General features: G+C 38.8%; 1 protein-coding gene across 5 annotated transcripts in view; it reads right to left on the minus strand.

Moving 5' to 3' along the window:
- veph1 (ventricular zone expressed PH domain-containing 1) overlaps positions 1-17,484 on the minus strand; it is a 119,601-nt gene extending 102,117 nt beyond the window's left edge. For 2 of the 5 annotated variants that reach the window (XM_079620290.1, XM_079620287.1), the window contains exons 1-2: positions 17,289-17,484; positions 7,116-7,219 (exon numbers count right to left, since the gene is read on the minus strand). The gene's annotated coding sequence lies outside the window, so the exon portion shown is untranslated. Of the gene's footprint in view, positions 1-6,673; positions 6,837-7,115; positions 7,220-17,288 lie in introns of those variants that run through there. The other 3 variants (XM_079620286.1, XM_079620288.1, XM_079620289.1) reach the window with 2 other exon arrangements.
- Positions 17,485-18,299: the final 815 nt, after the last annotated feature.

Raw genomic sequence — 18,299 nt, forward strand, 5'->3', positions numbered from 1 at the left:
AAGAGGGACACAACAACTACAACTGAATTATAGACATACAGCCTTAGATGAAATCAACTGCAAATAAAATCAATATCTCACCAGAGGATGATTAAACAACTCCAAAAACAGCATTACCATATTCACTTATTACAAACCAGTTTGGCTTGATTTCTTTTTATTTCATGTAGCCTATGTACCATACATGTACAAAGGTTGTTGAAGCCCTTTAGTTGGACACTTGGCCATTGACTTTGGTTGAATTAATTATCTTTCAGCAATTGTTGAAAGTGCATGCTATCACTACAGCACACTACTGTGTTAAACAATCTGTATTGTAAAAAGCACAATATCTAAATGAATGTGACTACTGACAATATCACTATCACTACTATTTCACACTCCTGACTGCAATGACATACCTTTTACTATGTGCACTTTTTGGAATCAGTGAGTTCCCAAATGAGAATGAAAGTCTTTAAAAACAGCAACTTTCAGTTGTCATGTGTCACGGTTGTCATGAGCCCCACAGTTGTCATGAGTTCATTCATGAAGTTGTGTGAACAACATGTCACCCGTGTATGTCTGAGTACATGCGCACTTTGGTCAGAGCGGTAACATGCCCGTTTATAGCGATTAAAATCGGCAAACACCACATAGTTTAATGTGAATATGGTTACTACGATTATGAGCTTAATCGCATTAGTTTGATCAAAGTATTGTGTTTACATGAGGTAAAGTTTAATTGCAATATTGCCAAAATCCTATTATAATTGCATTATGAGGGTGCATGTAAGCGCACTGATTGATTAATAATGTAATAAAACCAATGAAATTTTTCAATTTCAAATACATGACAAAGTTATAAACATATAATTCAATAAATTACGTTTTAACCTTATATTGTTTTTTCTTTACATCATTAGTGTTAAATATACGAATATGCAAGCAAAAACATTTCTTGCCCCCAAAATACTGCTTGCATTTAGAGAGCTGGCCTACTCACACTCAACCCTGCAAGACCATGCTGGTAAACTAGCTTCCCCAGCTCCGTTTTGCTCCGAGAACAGCATGAACATGCTAGTTCACCAGCTCACTAACAAGCATAAACCAGCCCAGACGGTTTATGCTGGATTTTTTTAGCAAGTTACAAAACCAGCTTTCCTAAACTGCTATCTCCAGTACGTAAGGGCAAGATCCAGAATATTCTGTTGCCAGAGATTCTGTTTTCAGTGCATACTGACAAGACTCATCAATGGATAAAAATCTGGCAAAGAAAATAAAACGTACAAAGAAAAGTTCCCTCTTTTGGGCCTTTTGTTTGTTCTAACATCAGTCACCAATCCAAACAGATCATAGGTCCTGCCAATCAGAAGGCACTATGGAGCAGACAGCCAATGGTATGTGACAGTCGTTGAAGAGGCAACAGTACAGCTGCACTTCACACCCCGTCCTCGCATTCCAGATCTGAGCATTGCTAGGATACCACAGCAAGAACGCTCACAGACCCAGACAACTAATACATAAATACCCAGCTAACAAGAATATGTTCTAAGAACGTTTTTCTAACATTCCCATTAAGTAAAAAAAAAAAAAAACTGTTTTCTGAACGTTTAAAATGTCCAGTTAAAGAAAATTAAAAAAGATTAATGATTAAGGGAACGTTCCATTTTATCATTTTGCAAACATTATAGGTTCCAAGCTCTGACGGCCGCAGAGTCTGGTCTACCGGGGACGCAAGGGGTCACGGGCTATGCCAGAGTCGCCCCCATCATGCCTGCCACCAGATACTTCTCGGGGTGGATGAGATTAGTATCAAGTGTGGTGGATCCACCACTGCCAGCATCCCAAGACCTACGCTCTCAAACCCGCCGGCCTCTACACTCTCAAGCCCATCGCCCTCAAGCTTGCTAACCTCAGCACTGTCTGTCTTGGAGATTGATCCATTGTCCATAGTGCTCTCTGTGACAGCGACAATCATTTCATGTGTTTGGGCTGCACACACCTTTCCTGATTCCCCCGAGGCAGCAATATATCGGGAGGCCGCTTCTGAACGCTCTGTATCCCCTGACGGCTCTACTATGGCCACAGAGGCTAACACTGGACTCCCGCCTGCCCCGTTATGGCCACGGAGGCCATTACTGATTTCCCAGCCTGTTTCCAAGCTCCAAGTTCTCCTGTCTCGTGTGCTACACTGTGGTGATCTCCAGTTCCACCTGATCTTCCCTGCTATGGTGGTAATCTTCTCAGATGTGGTGGTCACTACCAGCGATCCCTGGCTGCCCACTCAGCCTGCTCCTGCTTGTTACCTTAAGCTTGTTTGCCCCGGTGAATATATATATAGCCCTTTTGTTTAACTTGTTCTCTGTCAGTTGTCAATTTGATGGCCCCCTTTTTTACATTTGCTTTTGTTCCTTGTTCTCCATGTTGCTTATTGTTTGTAAACTTGTTTCTTTATTAAAAACCCCTGAACTTAGAATATGCCTCAGCCTGTTTTCTCCAGACATCACAGGAACATTACACAACAATGAGTAGGCTAATAAATACAGAAACATTTCTCCTTTGTGTTTTTCAAGTAAATATGACTACGTTGTCAAAATTATCCCCGTTACACAGATCAGCAAAAACTATTAAAAACGCTGTTATGAATTCCACGCCAGTAGTTGGCGATGTCACTTTGTAAAGAAACACTACGTCCCTCCCTATAGATTGAACATGTAAAAGGCATTCGCATTACTTCACCATTTTCACAAAATTTGTCTTTTTGTAGTTTACACAGAACTATTGGTTTAAAATCTTGCACTTTAAAACCCATTTTCATGATCCAAATGGATTTTCAATCCCCCCAAAACGATGTTGTCATGTAAATGAACGGCCAAAATGCATGTTTTTAGTTAAAAAAGGTTTAGTGTAAATGGCCACTAAGACGTTTAAGGAAAAAATGTTCCAAGAATGATAATGTTTTTTTGTGCTAATGTTATGAGAACATTAGTAGATTCCAGATTTGAATGAACAAAGGCATGTTTGAAAGAACATTCTGTTAACATTACTGGAACCTACTTCCTACTTTTGTGCGGGCACTGATATAGTTATCATTATAGTTAACTATCTTTATGGTTATAGGTCTTTGTTTGAATAAGCATTTAATCTTTGACTTGGTTTTATAGGTCTGTAATGAATGGTCAATCAAATACAGTAAAAGCAAACACTAAAAAAAAAGCAAAATCTATCATTAAAGCACAAACACATTACACCTTAATTTGTATCCAGATATCTCTGTATGTTGGACACAAAGCAGGCCACAGGGTCTGGTCTCTTAAGCAATCACCCAGTTACAATTAATCTCCAGGTTACGGCTCAGCAATCTCAGGAATGCAGTGTTTAAAAACACGCTTCAATTCACACATGCATGCGCTAGAAGGAAACGCAAAGTGCCTTCACACATGGTTATTTAAACTGATGATGGATAACCGACATTTAAAGTTGACTCATGACTTTTTTTAACCCTGTAAAACCTGACATATTGAAGAATAAGTAAATAAATAATAATAAAACGTTGAAAAAAAAATGGAACAGATGATCAAACAAAGTGAAAAAAAAAAAAAAATGTGCATGTGTTTTTTGAGTATCACACTTGATACATCAGGCTTTTATGGCTTATATGGCATGTATGATATAACCCAGTGAAGCTCATACTCAAGGAGAGACAAAAAACGTAAAAAAAATTCAGAGCCCCAAACTAAGCAGACAAATGCAAACAGGTGCAATTCTGATAGCTTGTATTGTAAATCAATCAGATCTTTATAACAATATATCAGACTACTTAAATAAAATGCATATAAATATCAGTTTTCACTCTTTATCTCACAATACTATGTCTTAGTAAGATTATATTTTTAAATGCTTAGTTTTCTGATCAAAGCGGAGTAGTTTTTTATTGTGGAGAGCAAAACATATGCAATGCAATACAATGATTATTGAGAGATTAACAAAATAAATGTTCCTCAAAAGCCTAATGTATATTTGATACCGGTACTCACATTTGAACATGATTTAAAAAAATAAACAATAAAAAGGGTAATCAAGTTTCTTCAGTCTGGTAAGTGTTCATCTTGAAATAGTACAAGCAGTTAAGTTTAATAGTAAGTACAATGAAACCTTTTTTTTGGTAGTGCAGTAGTAACTTAGCACCACAACTACTAAGTTGCAACTTACACAAAGATTGTGCAACCGGCCCCTAAAAAACACCCACAAGTCACAACACCCTAAACGCCACCTAGCATCTCTCCAGCAAGATACCAAACACTCAGCAAAGCCAAAGGAAAAACAAAATTAACTCTGAGAATGTAGAAAGGCAGAGCAGGTTACGTTAAGGACCATGGATTGCTTGGAAGTTTGACCTTTATAAAGATCACTAACTAAATGTAACCAGTCTTTTCGTTGGGGGAGAGAGATTGACAGAGTCTAACATTGAGTCTTTTGTATTTCTGCCCTCCTCCTTCTCCACTGCGTGATCTCAGCCCCCATATGAAGACTCTCAGGCTACCAAGAGTAGACAAAAGTACATCCTTATGACCATCCCTATACCTTTTCACTTGGTCTCTTTCCATCCCGCCCTTCTCTCCACAGTCGCACACACCAGAGTCTGTTCATAACAAGGTTTGTGTGTGCTGTCCCAGACAGGGTGGGAGTGGGTTTCCCTCCAGGCTCACAGTCAAAGAGAGGCTTTGTGTGGCAGGGATGAGGGTGGGAGCAAAGTGCCCATTCATACATTCCTTCACCCTCACAATCAAAACAATGCAGCCCGCCAAATAGACGTCCTTGAAATTACACCCCTCAAGGTCAGATATTTGGAGCAGAACTGTAGCCAAGGTCGTCCAAACTGTTAATGTTGCACCCAATAAATCCATAAAACAACTTACGTTTGGGGATTTAGGACAGGTGGAGGTTATTCTACCTTTTATTCTCACATGTTACCCAAAATCAAAAGGAAAAATAAGAAATTGTATTTTGCATTAAGAAAAAATATAATAAAGTCTGTTTTAAGACCATTTCTTTTATTCTTCTTTTTAAAAACACACACGCATAAATTAAAAAGGCAATACAACATGTACTACATTGAAATTATGTAAAAACACATTACAATAACTGGCTCACAGTCCTGTAATGAGAATGAGTTGAATTAGTATAATACAAATAAAAGTATCCTTACAGGTGTTCCAATCAGGATTTTTGGGGCCAATCACCGATCACTGAAAGTAACGTAGTGACGTGAGCTAAGCTAAGCTGAGGGAAAACAAGCCACTACAGTTCAGCGCCCCACCTTTTTAATTTTGGTTGTTGTGTTTAGGGGTGGCTCGATACCACTTTTTCATGTCCGATACCGATACCACACACTTGAGTATCTGTCGATACCGATCTGCAATTTATTTGAAATATTTGAAAAAATGCGCCCCCCGCATAAATATGCGGACTTTGGCTGATTTTGCATTGAATCATGCGTTTGCATAATCGCGTTTATCTGGAGGGACAATTGCTGAGAGGGCTCGCTTACCTCACTCACCTCACTCACCTCTAGCTGCCGTTCACGTGATGCCAGTGTTGCCAAGTCTGCGGTCTCTCCCACCCCGAAACGCGATTAGCTATTTTTAAGAAGCAATTGGGCGGGATTTGTATGTGAAAATCTGGCAACCCTGTCTGAGCATGTTGCTCATCTCTCTTTACGGCATGTCTCTCAGGTGTTGTTAAGCATTTGTATGACAATTTAGGACTAAGGGGCGTGATCTTATCGGATCGGGTTATACTCCCTCGATTCAAGCAATATCCAGGAGCAGGGAATTTCCGTCCTCCCAAGCTGTGACGATATGTTTTTGCACTGGATTGAATTCGGACTGGATTTCCTCATTACAATTCTTGGCAAGTTCTTGCATGGTGCAACTTGCTTCACAGTTCTATCATAATTCGTAGTTGCTCGTTTTGTACATCATGGCTACGTGCTGTTGAATTACGAGCCATTCGGTGGCTGATTGTGTTTCTTCCCACCATGACGGCATGATCACTCGTTTTGGACCTGTTTTCATCATGATTTAATGGTGTTTGTTTATGGTGTTAATGTATGGTGCCAGTTACCTCACGGTTCTATCCGGAGGTGTCAGAGCGCTGTTGACAAGTTTTTTGAGGTAGTTTTGTGTTTTGGTTGCTGTTTGCATTGTATTTTTCTCTGTTCCCCACAGTTCATCCGGAGGTATGAGGATTTATTGTAATTTTGCTATCACTTCACGTAGTTGTATCCAGAGGTTTTCTAAGAATTACAGTTAAAAATGACTAATCACTCCAATTATACTCTTTCCACTGAATTGCAAGCTCTTTCCTAATAAGCTTCTTCCTGACAATGAGCATGATCTCTGCCCATCAAGCCTGGGTGTTCAGCGTCTGAATGACTTACTTTGCGGCAGAGAGCTCAAAAGAGCTGGGCTTCAGCAGCTGCTAGTTCTCCTCGGGCTAAGAAGTAATCTAGTTTTAGAGGTAGTCATTTGGCTGGGCAACTTTTATCAAAGAAAGTAGCTTGCCTTTCTTCAGACATGGCGGAGATGAAACGTCTCTTACAAAACCTCCAACCAGCAGACCTAGTTCCTACTGCTGCTGTGGCTTCCACTAAGGATGCTCACTCACATTCGTCTAGTGAAGATCCTACCTTTCCACCTTATACTCCTCATGGCCCCCACCTAGGTGTCCAGGTCTACATGTCCTTCCGATACAAATTTCCAGGATACTCTTCCTACTGAATATTCTGAGCAGAAGAACAAGTCAGTGGGATCTACAGTGGCTGGTAGTTCTGGTGAGGGTTCACTTCATTCAATGGGACTGTTCAATCCATGGTGGATGACACATTGGAATTCCTTCGGATGGCAGTGGCCTGTCTTGGCCTAGATGAATGCTCTACACATCCTGTTCAGTCTAGTGTGTTTTTCCGCAGACCTTCACCTATGGATACTTTTGCCAAGCCTGCAAGTAAGTTCTTCATTGCAGAACTTTTGAGTGCCCTCAAAGGACAAGGTATGGCCAACGGCATTCCAAGAATGCTTACACTCTCGTTTGATTGGCAGAAGCTACATTTATTGTAGTGCGGAATGTACCTGAAGTCGAACAGTCGGTTGCTGCACTGGTGATGGTACCAGACGAAGCACTGCAGGGGAACATCAAATCCCCTAGATCTCAGTGTGGCCGCACGGATTCCTTTCTGAAAAAAGTATATGAGTCAGCTGCCTATATCACTGAGAACACTGTCTGCCAACTCATTTTGCCTGCTTCCAACTTTTTGGAGTCTGTAGAGGTGGATCCCTCTTTCCCACAGTTTTTGCAGACAGCCTTACTGGCTATGGGGCAAGTGACACAAGAACTGGGCTCTCTCAGTTGGCAACACACTTGATTGCTCCCCGACAGGTATGGCTTGCTCAGGCCAGATAGCGGGAGGATTGTTAAAGACCTTGAGGAATCTACCCATCATTACTGGACATATTTTTGGTCAATGTATTTGAGGTGTTGGAAAGACACATGAAGCTGACTGTGACCACTCAGCAGCTAACACAGGTGCAGTGTACCAACTAGGGCTGGGATAAACGATTATTTTTTAAACGATTAATCTAGCGATTATTTTTCCCGATGCATCGATTAATCTAACGATTATTTTCCCCAGTCCGATTCGATTTCGATTATCTGCCCATTAATTGACTATAATAGCAATTTATACATGTTGATTTACATGTCTGAATGAAAAAAAACATGAATTCCTTAACATTGCAATAGCCTATATGTTTATTGCTCTTAAAATTCCAAAATAAAACATTGTACAAGTGCATGCATTTCTTAGTCAGAGGTAGCATTCAATAAAACCTTGATTAAATATCAACAAGTAGGCTAATCAAATCCTATGTGTGTAATATAAAGATTTCAGATTAATATATTCGTTTTCCTTAAAATTTGAATTAACAGAACAACTTAAACACTTTGCAGTTTGAATGATGTCCTGTAAACAAAATGACGGAGTATGTTTTTGTTTCCACTGTTCGATCGCGCCTCACACTCACACACACACACACACATAATTAAACACTCTGCGACTTTGCGATCGCGCCTCTCTCTCTCTCTCTCACACACACACACACACATAATCAAACACTCTGCGACTTTTCGATCGCGCCTCTCTCTCTCTCACACACACACGCGTACACAAATATAATCAAACACTCTGCGACTTTGCGATCGCGCCTCTCTCTCTCACACACACACACAGACACACACACACACACACACACACACACACACACATAATCAAACACTCTCAGACTTTTCGATCGCGCCCGCGCCTCTCTCTCTGCCGTGGTGCTAGAATGGAAGGCCATCTCCATTTTGCAAAGACGACATATCAGGGAATTGTTTCCTTTTTAATTAAAGAATTCCCACACTTTAGAGGAACGAGTGCGTGCCGCCTTGCACTTCTGAAAGTCTGAGGAGCGAGTGGTGTTGCTACTACTCTCCGACGCCGCCATTTTTGTTTTGGGTCTGACGAATCGACGTGCATATTTTGCGTCGACGTATTTTTTGCGTCGACGTCATCGATGACGTCGACGCGTTGTCCCAGCCCTAGTACCAACCCTTAACAATGCTCTAAATTACTTGAATACGTGACCAAATTTCCGGCTAGGCGACTGAAAGATGTCTTTAATTAGCCAATGGCTGGTACATTTTCCAATTCCACTCGCCTGTGATTGAGTTAGATGCAAATAATAAGTTTTGCACAGATATAATTTCAATGCCTGCTCAGTCCACTTTACGCACCGTTGCTTAGCCAAGAGCACCCTCTGTCACTTTCTCTCACATACTCAACGTGAGAGAAATATATGGTCTTTTTTACTTATTGGACTGTGGATGCGAATGGATGCAAAAAATTGGAAGCTGAAATTCCAGTCTTAGCAGAAAAAGATTGATTTGTTTTTCCAAACGCAAAGAGAATTAAAGAGTCCAGTTCCGTGCAGACAGAAGACGGTGAATGTGCCGGCGAACCCCAGCCAAGCATGTCAAATGTGGTGGAAAAGATTGTGCATTCTGAATCAAAAAAGTGTCATGGAAAGTGAAAGTTCCAGACTCAGTGGCTGTCGGACTTTGATTGGCTTTTGTATGATGAGGAGGAAGATGGGATGATATGCAAATACTGCAGTAGAAAACCTAGCGTCGCAAGTAAAACAAACTTTGTATCAGGGTCGCGCAGTTTCAAACGTGAAAATCTCACAGCGCACTCAAACAGCAAACGACAGGCAGCTTACCATAATATTGTGATGGCTTGAAGCAAAGACCCTGAGGAATCTGCGATCGCAAAAGGGTTTTAAACTCAAAATAAAAATAACAGTGCAGAGAGATGCAAGTTTTGAATATGAATACAGCTCTCACGCCACACCATGTTCTCACGCAGTGAAAAATACATCGCGGAGCAGAGAGGACACTGACAACGCGCTGACAGACAGGACAGCCCAGGTTACTTTTGATATGAAACAAAGTCTCAACATTCAAATTTGAAAAATTCTTTTAATTTAAAAAAAAAAATCTAAACAATAAATGCTGTTTTGTGGCTCTTTAATGTGTCTGACAGATCGCTGTAGAGCCTCAGTTAAAGCTGCTCGTGAACCGATTTTATCTTCCTTCTAGTTAATATACATGTATATATCATCAAATAAACATGAATGAACATAAGAAGGAATGTTGTTTTAACCGCAGAAAGACGTCAGTACACTCTGTTTTTCAAGTTCAAATCCTCCAACGTTAATCTACTAACTCTCCTGACTGCTTTGTCGGACAAAAATGGCGGATTCGGCGGATTATGATTGGTCAGATCGCCTGTCAATCAAACTCTTATGCGATGGGTCAATTGACGCAGATTTACAGGATATAAAGACAAATAAAGAGTCCAACTACATATCTTTTCTGTCACAGAAGAATCTGTTGGATCAGATAAATCACGACTGATATCTATGTAAGGTATACATGATGGGTTGCCAGTAAATCATCTTGTCTCTGTCACAGAGCTGTCACATGCTCATGTTGATTGTGTGACTGAGTGCATTCAATCCTTAATGTCAACATTTGAATTAGATGACTGGAAGCAAAAGCTTGTTGGATTTTGTGCTGATGGGGCAAATGTGAAAATGGGCCAAACCAATGGTGTTGTTGCAAGTGAACAATCTGAAACTGATAGACATCACTGTATGGCTCACAGGCTGTCAAAACAAAAGTGCCACACAGATTTCACCTTCAGTGTCTTATAGTCTGAATTTATGCTGTTTGTGTGACGTAATCGAGATCAAGCAGCACAGTGACAACAGCACCCTCTTTTCTCACAGAATCTGATGGTCACAGAATTTGGTGTTACATCGGCAACACAAGTAAACCGCATTTACAAGACTTTATTAATAAATCAGTTTATTTTCCACTCCAGTAGTGGTATCAAAACGTAACCATTCGTGTATCTGACTCTTGAGTATTCCATTTTGTTATGTCTGCTGTGATGTTAAATAAAGCATTAAAAACCGAGGAGTGTTCCAACATGTCAGTGGGAAATTTACGGGCTCATGTATTATCCTCTCGTGCAGTTACAGATTCAGCATTTCGACTATGACACTTCTACATGAATTAAGAACACTTTTTTATATCATTTCTTGGGTAAAGAAAGAAGAAAGAGTTTGCAATATATTTCCTCCTCCACTAAAAAATCTAGCCGGTTTATGCTTTAGCAGTATATGACTTTATGATTTTAGGAAAACGGGGAAACGATCGGAGTACCCTTACTTATTGTAAAAATAGGTTTTATTATCAACATATAGGCTAAGTTCTAATAGGGCTGTCACGATTCCTCAATTAAATTTGAGTACCTGAATAAATTTTTAGTTCATTTAAATAATACAAACTATTTAATGTTTTGTTATTTTAAACCCCAAAATGTCAGGTGGTGCAACTGTCCGAACAAATGCCTGAGAAAACTATTTGAAATGGTGTCTTAATAATATATATTTTTTTTTAAGAAATACTATGAAAAATTTTTAAGTTTGAAACCTTTAAACACATTTTATAAATATCAGTAGTTTTAAAGCTGTTGGTTGACATAATTGAAAAACCTTTGTCTAGCAATTTGTATTCTTACATGTCAGGGTGGTACAACTGCAAACGTGGATCTTTTATTATTAATTGACAAGATAATAACAGTATGATAATGCATCATCCAGAGGACCCCAACTGATCCTTGTGGCAGAGTGAAAAGGTTTGTAGATCTCTCTCAAACACTGGTGAAAACTGCTAATTTTAAGTAGGTTGGGTAAACTTTCCATGTCAGGTGGTAAATGTACATACTTTAATTATTTACATGCTTGAAGGTTACGTGTGTCTTAGATTCAGATTCATATTATTTTATTTAATGCCATGTTAGCATTCACGTGTGTCTTAGTTCAAAGTAAATGCTACTCTACATGAACTGTTATCATTTACATGAGTCCCAGCAAGCAATTTTGCGTTTTAAAGACGTCAAATAGCTGTCCAACGACACTGATGTCTAGGCTAAAACAAGGCAAAATTTGGACTGTCAGTTAAAATTGAATAGACATCTAAACCATAGCCCAAGAATAAACTAGCCATAAATTAGATAAAGAAATTAAATGAGTGAAGAAATGAAACCAAAAACCTTGTAATCACTGTTTACTTTGCTTACATGATGGAACAACATCTCGCAAGTTGTTTAGGCAAAACCGACATGTAACCAAATTCAAGGTTATTTTGGCTAGAAGTGCGTTACTCATAGCTGGACTATATCTCAAATTTAGCCTAGACGATGAAATGACGGCTATTGCTTACTGGGGTGCATCAAACTCCATCTCTGTGTGTGATGCTGTGAGTTTGGGTTGCTTATAACATTCATCTGGGAACGCAATGTGTGCCATTTCATCAGATTTGTAAGGTGAATCATTTATAAACATGGCATTCTGATTCCCCTTAAATCAGAATAAATTCTCGTATTATGTTGCTATAAAATCTTGAATTAATGATATCTGCAATACATTCGTGTTGGTTGTTCTGTTTACCCTAAGTGGCGTTATTGCTGCTCTTATCCATGCTAGGCTGCATAGATCCCCAGAACAGAACCACAATCCTAACTCTATGCTAATTGTCAATCGTATTTTGACGATTGTGGTCCTAACAGAAATAAAGTCATTTTAAAGGCTTATGTCTTTGCTTAGGTCTATTTTTAATACCACAAAAAAATCCCGATTACAGCCCTAATTTCTCATTTCCATGCAAACTTGTACAGGCACGTGTTGATTTTGTGAGTTTTTCCCAAGCGGCAACCTCCCTGTCTCTCTCTTGAAACCAACACGGAAGTGAATTAAACGGCAATTCATCGACTGGCCGCTTGAGGCTGGCTGCAGAAGGGAGTCAAATCTGTATCTCCCGCATGTTAAAATGCCCAACTTTACAGCAGAACAAAACATGTTTACAGCCTGGTTCTCTCTGTGGCTTTGGTCTATAAAGCTAACTTTGCCCTTCATAACAACTGTGAGGGGGGTGCATTTTTTTTATAACTCGCCCGTGTAGTTGATTAATATTTAAAGTTCTGCAAAATTAAGGGTGTGTCCACTTTTGAGTGACAGGCGGATTCCTGCTGATGTAAATGCTAGCCGGTTAGCAGTCACTTCACTTCAGCAAATTCCAGCTGCTGAACTTGCCATCTCTTCCGTGTTTGTGCTTTTATTTGGGATTATTTCATATAATTTAATACAGCCATTACCTCGCCCACGACTTTGGATTCCGCCGCTGTCGTCGAGTATCGTTCGAGAGAACAACCAGCGCTGTATTCCAGCTGTTCTCCTCGGTGAACATGCACTAATGGATGTCTGACAATTTCGTTGCTTTTTGGAGTTTTCAGATTTAAAAACGTCTATAGATATAAAGGCTACACTCGTTCTGCGGTGCCGTTGCTCTGGAACAGATTATAACATGCTTATGTACCGTCAGATGAAATCCTGCAGGTGTCTGTGTTTCTCCGTTCATGCAATAAATGCACATCCTTAAATGAGCGCGTATTTCTAGCGCATTTACTTGAACTTCACAGGTAATATATCTATGTTTTGACCCATTTGAGAATTGAGATGCGGCCAAAATCAGAATTTAAAATGGACTGAATAATAAAGCTCTCTACGAACTTAACGAGCGATGCCGCGCTGACGGACCACAGACTGTAATAAAGAGTGACTGACATGTATGCACATAATCACGGTCACACACACTCTCAGAGTAGCCTAATATTGTAAAGTTACTGCATAATACATTTTCAACAAGCAGAATAACTTAGCTGCACAGAATCGCGATACACAGTCTCACTTGTAGCTATGTCTTTTAACTATTACAATATTTCGAAGGGCAAAAACAGGACCTTTTAATTGCCATTCAGATTTTAATCATCAACTGTCAGTGTCACTTTAGCGCGAGCCCCTGTGCAGTCGCAGACTTGGTACTGTGAGTAGCATAGCATTAGCTCCCAAGCCTGCTAACTCCATAACGTCGCGCTAGGTGGGCGTGGTTTCAGATAGCCAGGCTCCTCAGCTCCGCCTCTTTGCCCATATTCTGTTATCCGGGAGTGACGAGCGGTGACGCGAGGCCAAGATGGCGACGGCCGGCTCCGCCCACTTTAGGCTTCAAAAATGCTCTTCAGAAACCTACGGGTGACGTCACGGACACTACGTCCATATTTTTTTACAGTCTATGGTTTTTCCCCTTTCACACTTTTTTTTTTGCAAAGTGGGTCACACACACTGGTATAAGAGCAATGTTAGCATTCACATTATCTCATTATGCAGATGCTGCAGGAAAGTCTCAGGAAGACATGCGCTGAACTACACAGGAACTCCACAAAAAAGGAGAACATTATAATTTGCTAAATATGCTCATGAAGGAATCAGCATTAACAGCTAGCACAGATTTTGCATTATTTATGGCCTTCAGCACTGCAGCTGCTGTGAACGAGTTTATGACACGAACAATGCTGGAAGCTTTCAGCAACTCATATACTGCACATTAAGAAGATAAAACTCATACACATGATGGCCTTTCTCTCATTCCTGGACACACATCCATAGAACACTAGCATGGCTAAACAGACCATTTCTAACAGATCCACAGGAAAATGTGGAAGTCCGAGCAAACACACACGATGCACGACTCAAGATTCTCCATAGCTTCAGAACCTCTGCAGTTACATATTGATGTCTGTTATTGAGAGGAAAGAGTGCAGCACATATTTACATATTCATCTAAATTCAGCGTGGGCGGTGCCAGGATAGTATTTTGGTAATAGGTATCAAACTTCTTTACCCCCAAGCGAAGAATAAAAAAGAACGTCGGCGTGAAAATATCGGGACCTTTAAGCAGTTTAACAAGCCTGAACAAAACACATTCTAGAGCCATCACTAAAAATTCAAAGGGCAAACAACTAATTATATTTTAGGTGGGCCCCCTCAATGTAGGCTATGCTACAGTGGACCTTATTGGGCCCCCCTCATCAGAAAACCCATGTGTTTTAGCCGTTCATTTACACGACAAATGTGTTTTGGGGCTCTAAAACTTTGGAACAGTCTTCCTACCATTGTCCGGGAAGCAGACACACTCTGTCAGTTCAAAGCTAGATTAAAGACACATCTCTTTGACCTAGTGTTCACATAATGCATTATAGACTTCTATAACTCAATGTTAGGCTGCATAGATTAGGTCAGCCGGAACTGGGAATACAACACTTCCCTTAAATCCTGATGTATATTGTTACATCATAAGAAGAATGGCATCTACGCTAATTTTAGTGTCTTTGTTTATCCCGAGGTTTTCCCGCAGCCTGCCGGATCCAGGCCGTATCCAGATCTGACGAAGGACCTTCGCCTGGACCCGATGTCAACGCAGTGCTGAAGTGCCAACTAGCCTCTCCCTATGGAGGATCCCTTTACCACTCTACAGATAAAGCATTCTGCAAATTTTGCGTCTGTACGCGAAAACGCAACGGTTCAATGTTTCCATTGAAAACAGGTCCAATGGAATACTTGTTTCTGATAGGTCTAATCGCACAATCCAGTGGTCAGATACTAGGCTATGTCCAAATATTCACCATCGACCATGGCAATGCTGTATATCAGTATAATATGATATCTCATTTCACATGCATTATTTTTTTTTTCCCCAAACAAGTTAAGAGCAAAGCCCGCCCAACCACAAATTTCATTGGTCAACTCAATCATGCATTGAACTGTAAAGAATAGGTCAAACTTAATAGATTTAGATCAGAGTTCAGAAAAATCATGGATGGATCCAATCGCTAACACTATACTAAGGTTAAGGTTATGACTTAGTATTTGTTTCAGCGTTTGGGGAGAAAAAGATTTATACAAAAGAAACTGCCGCCATCTTGCATCTCTCAGTTATTGATTCTAGTGAATATTACCTCAGCATTTATTCAGTATTAATATAATTTTAATACTTTTAATAACAGTGTATGTTGTACTGGACCACATTTTAAGATAGACATTTACGTTTATAATTTCTATTCAAATCCATATTTATTTGGTGAGTAGCCACATAATAAGCTTATTTATCATTCTGGGTGAACAATGCAAAATCACGTTGTAGAGGCATTTTATGTCTCATGCCTAAAACATAAATGCCAACAAACAGCCTTGTGAGGGCTATTTTTGTACGGTCTCCTGGTAATGTTTAGAAAACCTCTGTCGCTTAAAGACTTTGAAATAATAAATGTATTAAAATGGTATTAAAGACTCTTATATACTGTAGGTTTTGTGGGAGCAACTACAGTAGAGAGAGACAGAATAATATTCTGCCCCAAGATATAAGATCATAAAATCATTCCCTCCAAAGAGGATGAATACTTCCCTCTTTGGAGGGAAACCAACTTGGGCAAGTACATATTTGACTAATTTTATTGATGCGGTCAACCTCAATACGTCCACTCTGTTAAGGGAAAAATGAAAAAAATAAGTTATATTAAACAGAAAAATCCCACATTTTAAAACCCATGCAATTATTTTTTGATAAACCTATGTTAGCTTCTTTTTTCTCAGACATGCTCTGTCTCAGTCCACTCTGTCAGTGTCCACCCTGTTAAATCAGAAGACCTAACAGAGTAATTTAGTAATTTATGTAAGTTGAAGAAGTTCTTCTTTGGTAATGTTTTAAATATGGTTTCCAATCAAAATCCAGTTCAAACAAAAGTAATATCTGGTTGTATGTGAGAGATGTTCTCTGTTTCTATTTTGTTCACCCTGTGAGGCAGTTTGTTTATTTTTACAATAATGTCATAAAAAAGCAATACATAAATAAATAAATACTAATACCTCAGAGACAATGGAAATGTATTGTAGAACCAATAATGTAGTACTTTAAAAAGTAAACAGAAAAGTATTCTAATATACATAGCCTATTTGTATCTAAAAAAACGAAAGAAAAAAAAGATTACAAAAACCTAAAATGATCATAATACATACATTTCCTGATCATTTATTAACTGATATGTTTTTAAAGGGACAAGAGCTGTCTAAGAAAATGTAACGTTACACAATGCCCATAAATTAGAATCATTCGTATTTAAACTGTTATTTGTTCAGGGTAGACATTTTGATCTATCATTCATTACATTTATTTAATAAATGGTTAACCCGAGCTTGACCAATATTATTTTTCAAATGTTTTAGCCAAGGCTACATCACCCATGATCACATAACATTTATTTTAAAAACTGATCGAGTTTGATTTTCTAAATTGTATGATGTCTAAAATGCACCGAATACCAATGACCCTGTTAGTGCTAAGTTACATATCTCAGCCACTTTAGACATCAACATGTGCACCGCGAAATGTAACGTTAGTGTTAAAGCTATACTAATTTTATAATCCATATCTGCCAGACAAACAACTTTAATTTGCAGAAATATGGTATATTGTGATCATTTGCACGTGACTGTGTATTCAGAGTGAACGCGACCACCGTAGTTATAACGTACAGACCAACTTTGAACACATCGATATACATTAATTCATTGAATCGTATCTGTGTATTTACTGAAAATAATTTGTAATTAAATCGTTATTGCTAGCAAAAGGATGCTGTGTTTCTCGCACACCCCTATTCAACTTTTACTGGGAAGCTGGTGTCAAAACACATTTCCTCAAGCATCATATGAGCAAAAGCAGGCTCTCAAAATACACGCACTCACCTCTTTTCTGTCCACCAATCCGTGTCTTTGCAGCTGATATGAAAATAAAAATGCGAAATGTTGGATTTCTGAATAATCCAAGGCGAGATGCTCGCTGTTTCTACCAACTTCTCCCACAGGACGCAGTTTTATTTCCAGTCATTTGAGAGCTGTAGGTGGCCGTTTCGCCGCCGTGTGGTCAAAGCTGGTGTTACATTTAGCAACAGGTGCATTTCTGACCCCCAGGGTCCCACAAGGGGTGCTAGGGGGTCCCAGAACCGGTAAATATGACGTTTTCAAATAATAGTTTTACTTGTATTCATTTATTATTTATTTATATATGAACAAAATAATTAATAATTTTAATAAAATATAAACAAATAAAAAAGTTTGTTAAAAAATATATATAAAAAACCATAGATCCGTACATAAAAATAACATTTTATTTTTATAAAAAAATAATGCAGTCGATAAAAATAAATAAGTAAAACATGATTAAATAAATGCAAATAGTAAACTGTAAAAATGTAGAGTAAAAAGCACAGTATACGTAAAAATAAATTTATAAATAATAAATGAATACCTTTCATTAAAATGAATTAAATAAAATACATCTAACAGTACACTACATAAAAACAAATGCAATTATGTAATTTAATGGAAACTAAATATTTTACAGATTTTTTTTATCTGTATACGTGGAAGATCTGCCTTTTAAATTTAGGAAGGGGGTCCGTCGCATATAATGATTATAATATGAGGTCTAAAATATTGAAACCCCCTGCTATAGGGTAGGCTACTTTGCCACATTCACCTGAAACTGATGACATTTGTTACCCAAAATTTCGCAACTTTGTTAGTAACGAAAATACTAACAATGTCTTGAGCACAGAAATCTGAAGATATGTGGCCTTGATGGATGCGGAAAAGAGCCAATTTAATTCACAAGATGATGTCGGATTTATTCTCCCTTGTGCCTTTTTGCTCGCATTTTCCATGGATTTATAATTATAATACTTCTATGAAAGAATC

The sequence above is a fragment of the Phoxinus phoxinus genome (genome assembly GCF_949152265.1).
Source record: "Phoxinus phoxinus genome assembly, chromosome: 8".
Classification (NCBI taxonomy): domain Eukaryota; kingdom Metazoa; phylum Chordata; class Actinopteri; order Cypriniformes; family Leuciscidae; genus Phoxinus; species Phoxinus phoxinus.